The 4,725-nt window shown below is 38.3% G+C and overlaps 1 protein-coding gene across 6 annotated transcripts in view; it reads left to right on the plus strand.

Annotated features, from left to right (window-relative positions):
• The window catches only part of LOC106876102 (ataxin-1), a 533,072-nt gene that overhangs the window by 505,237 nt on the left and 23,110 nt on the right, over positions 1 to 4,725 (plus strand). The window lies entirely within an intron of this gene.

A 4,725-nucleotide genomic window follows, 5' to 3' on the forward strand; every position in this document is an offset into this window, starting at 1 on the left:
TGAATATGCACATGTGTGTACACATAGACATGCAAATGCAAACACCCACACATACATTGCCTTCCATTATATATATATATATATATATATATACATATATATATATATATAACACATCTATCTTTAAATATACACCCAGCCCCCATGCACTGATTAGTGCAAATATATCTGTGCATATGTATGTGTATTGTTGTGTGTGAGTGTATATATAATATGTGTGTGTGATATATATTTGTGTATACGTGTATGTATATGTGCATGTATATGTGTGTGTTGTTTCTGTATTGTATGTGTGTGTGTGTATATATATATATATATATATATACAAACACATACATACACACACATACATACACACATATGCATGGTTATGCATATATGTATATGGGCATGAGTGTTTGTTTATGCATAAGCGCATGTGTGTACTTGTGTATCTGTTTGTGTCTGTGTGTATTATTACTATAACTTGTTTTGTCTCTTTTCAATTCAAGTGTTGTACAATCAACAAAAACAGGATTGTGTTCTGTGCAAGCAATGCACTTAACGTCCGCCCACTTTTGCTCTTCGTGTGAATTGAACTGTGTCGCAGTGCATACTACAACTGTGTTCTCTTGTTTACTGACTCAGCAATATATATCAAACAGCCATTCAAAAGCTTTAGTTCAAGCTGACGGCAATTTCTGTACAATCAGTGCTGTGTTTTCATATTATTCCATAAACTTCACTTTTCTTCTAAACTTTAATTCTTTTTTTTTTCTTTTTCGTCTTTTTTCCGAATATTGATTTATGAGAGAAGTACAAGGTGACATATTTTGACGTTTCAATAGTGCATGAATGGCTGTGTGGTAAGAAGTTGGCTTCCTAACCACATGGTTTGGGGTTCAATCTCACAGATACACACAGTACCACTCAGCATACACACACACACACTCATTCTCTCTCTCTTACTCTAGTTCTAACACACACTCTTTCTCTCTCACTCTGGCTCTAACACACACTCTCTCTCTCCCTCACATACACACACACTCAGACATAGTCAAAAATTCTGTAGTCACATATACACTGCTTTCATATATTACCCAACTGTAAACTCACACTCACACACCTGAGATTACATATGTAAAGTAGAAGACGCTTGTGGCATCTTCGGCAAGTGTCTTCCACTTTAGTGCCAGACCAATCAAAGTCTTGTGAGTGAATCTACTAAATGGAAACTGAAAGAAGCCCATTGCATCAGTAAAATGCTGTTGCAAGCAAACAGAGCCTCTCTTCCTAGCATGTGGTTGTTAGAATTCTGAACAGGAATTGATGTTGCTATCAAACTGATAACACCTTGTGGTCTGTGTTGATCAACAGGAGTCCAATACACAGAAGTCACCTTGGATGCCCCTTCATTCAGTTCTACATGCCTGATGAGTTAGATCCATTTGATGAACCTATGAAACTCTGCATGGAGTTAAATCGAACTGTTATCAAATAATGTACATATATATAGATATACATACATACATATATAGTCGTTTGTGTATGTGTATATATGTATGTGTGTGTATGTACATATCTATCTATCTATCTGTATACATACACACACACACACACACACACACACACACACACACACACACACACATATATATATATATATATATACAATATACATAATATATATATATATATATTAATAGTTATCGCCAAGCCAACAAGTCTCCTTTAGAGAGACTTAGAAATATTAATATTTCTATATATATATATAAGTGGCTGTGTGGTAAGTAGCTTGCTTACCAACCAAATGGTTCTGGGTTCAGTCCCATTGTGTGGCATCTTGGGCAAGTGTCTTCAACTATAGCCTCAGGCCGACCAAAGCCTTGTAAGTGGATTCGGTAGACGGAAACTGAAAAAATCCCGTCGTATATATGTATGTGTGTGTATATGTTTGTCCCGCCAACATCGCTTGACAACTGATGTTGGCATGTTTACATGCCCGTAACCTAGCGGTTCGACAAAAGAGCCCAATAGAATAAGTACTAGGCTTACTAAGAATAATTCCTGGGGTTGATATGCTTGACTAAATGCGGTGCTCCAGCATGGCCACAGTCACATGACTGAAACGAGTAAAAGAGTAGAAGAGAGAGTATATATATATGTGATGGGCTTCCAAACAGTTTCCATCTATGAAATGCACTGGCCATGCTGTGGGACTGAACCTGAAACCATGTCGTTGGGAAGCGAACTTCTTTCCACACAGCCATGCCTGCACCTATAAATAAATAAGTGTGAAAATCTAAAATTCAAGAACACAGGCTTGTTAAACTTTACTCGGTTTAAGTTCACAGGCTGAACGCAGATGGTAACCTTCCTGTCTTCCTTACTTTCTCCTCACACCTCTCCTTTTTATTTTATTTTTTCATTTATTTTTTCTATTTTTATTTTCATTTATTTATTTATTTATTTTTGAGGTCACCTCATGCTATTAACCTTAACACTGAGTTTCATCTCTGTTGCCTGTCTTTCTCAGTAGAATTTACAACTGCCAACACCACCACCACCACTGCATTGCTACCACCACCACCGCTCGCCACCACTGCTATTATTATCACTCACCACACCACCACCACCACCACCATTACCATCAACATCATTAATTCAACTATTACTACTACTACTGTTGCTACTGTTATTACTACCACTACTAACACCAGTACCATCACCACTACTACAGACACTGTTACTATTACTCCTACTACTACCATCATCACCAACTACCACCACTACTACTACTACCACCACCACCACCACCACCACCACCACCACCACCACCACCACCACCACCACCACCACCACCACTAAATACTACTACTGTTATCACCATCACTACCACTACTGCTACAACCAACACTAACTACCATTGCCACTACTACTACTACTACTGCTGCTGCTGCTGCTACTAAAACTAACACCGTCACTACCACCGCCACCACAACCACCATCATAATCATGATCACCCCTTCCGCCAGTATTAACACCACCATTATCATTATTGTCACAACCACCGCTACAATCACCATCATCAGCAGCACTATCACCACCACCACTACCACCACTACCATCATCATTATCATCGCTACCACCGCCACTAACACCACACCAGCAGCAGCAGCAGCAGCACAGTTTATTACTTTTGAAACTGCTTTAAATGGAAAAAAAAATTCCTGAATATTAATTAAAACATAAAAAAAAACATTTCTCATGGCATGAGAACCTTGCCTATTTTCTCACATATGTTGTCGTTATTATGATTATTAATAAGGCTACAAGCTGGCAGAATCGTTAGCACGCTGGATGAAATGCTTAGTGATAATTTACCCACCACTACGTTCTGAGTTCAAATTCTATCAAGGTCGATTTTTCCTTTCATGCTTTCAGGGTCGATAAATTGAGTACCAGCAAAAAACATGGTCGATGTAATTGATTAACCCTTCACTCAAAATTTCAGACCTAGTGCCTATAATAGAAATTATTATTATTATTATTGTTATTATTAATTCACTTCTTTCCACCAACCTAACAGAAAAAAAAAAACTCAATGAATTCTGGTCTTGTGCCTCTGGGCCAAGTTGTCTCACCCATCTATAACATTCTGGTGCTTTACACTCAGTGCTTTGTGGGAGTCATCTCCACTGCGCTACACCACAGCCTACTGGTGAACAAGCAAGGCACATGTATTTTGCATGTTTGGTAATGTTTACAATACTAGCATGGCTTCTAATTAATGTTTGAATAGTGGTAATTTATCTGTCTTTACGTTCTGAGTTCAAATTCCGCCAAGGTTGACTTTGTTTTTCATCCTTTCGGGGTTGATAAATTAAGTATCAGTTGTGTACTGGGATCAATCTAATCGACTGACCCCCCCCCAAAAAAAGGGCAGGGGGGCTTGTGCCTAGAGTAGGAAAGAATAATATTTGCAACACTGGGACTGCTTCTAATTCATGTTTGAATTTATTTTTATATGTGCATTGTCGAGGCATACCAGCAAATAGTTTTTAAACTATTTGGTATGTAGTCATAGACTGGTGATTTGTCTGTAGTCATGGACTGGTATGTAGTCATATACTAGTGTTGCTGATGATGGTGATTGTAGTGGTAGTTGTGACCATAATGATGATAATTTGGTTCACGTATTTGATGTTGATCGACCAGAAAAAGGTGGAGGTATTATTTTCAGTCATGTTTGTTTGTTTGTGGACAGGATACCTCACGGACCCCTGGATGGATTCAGTTGAAACTTTCAGGGATGTTTGACCCTGTGACTGGCATGAACTGATTAGATTTTAGGATCGATCCGGTACCGGACAGCAATTCTGGATTATTTTTCTGCTTTTTTTTTACTTAATTTTTGAGAGCATCTCGTTTGTGAGAGCAGTCGTTTATTTCAGATATTCTTATTTTAAAAATCATCTCTGGTTAATCATTGAGAGGACATTGGTGTTACCTTGGCGGAGGTTTGCGCTCTCTGAGTGCTCTTGTTAATATTGTGGCTATGATGATGATGATAACAAGGCATGTTGTATATAAGAAACATGTTCAAAGTCAGGGTGAGAAAAAAGAAAAAGGAAAGTATGCATTAGTTTTTAATTGCATTGATAAAAAATGTAAAAACAAACAGGATGGGTGTGGGGTGGGGTTGCAGGTGGCGGCAGTGGTGGTTCGGTGTTGGTTGAGGTGGGG

Source organism: Octopus bimaculoides, chromosome 20 (genome assembly GCF_001194135.2).
Source record: "Octopus bimaculoides isolate UCB-OBI-ISO-001 chromosome 20, ASM119413v2, whole genome shotgun sequence".
NCBI classification, from domain to species: Eukaryota; Metazoa; Mollusca; class Cephalopoda; order Octopoda; family Octopodidae; genus Octopus; species Octopus bimaculoides.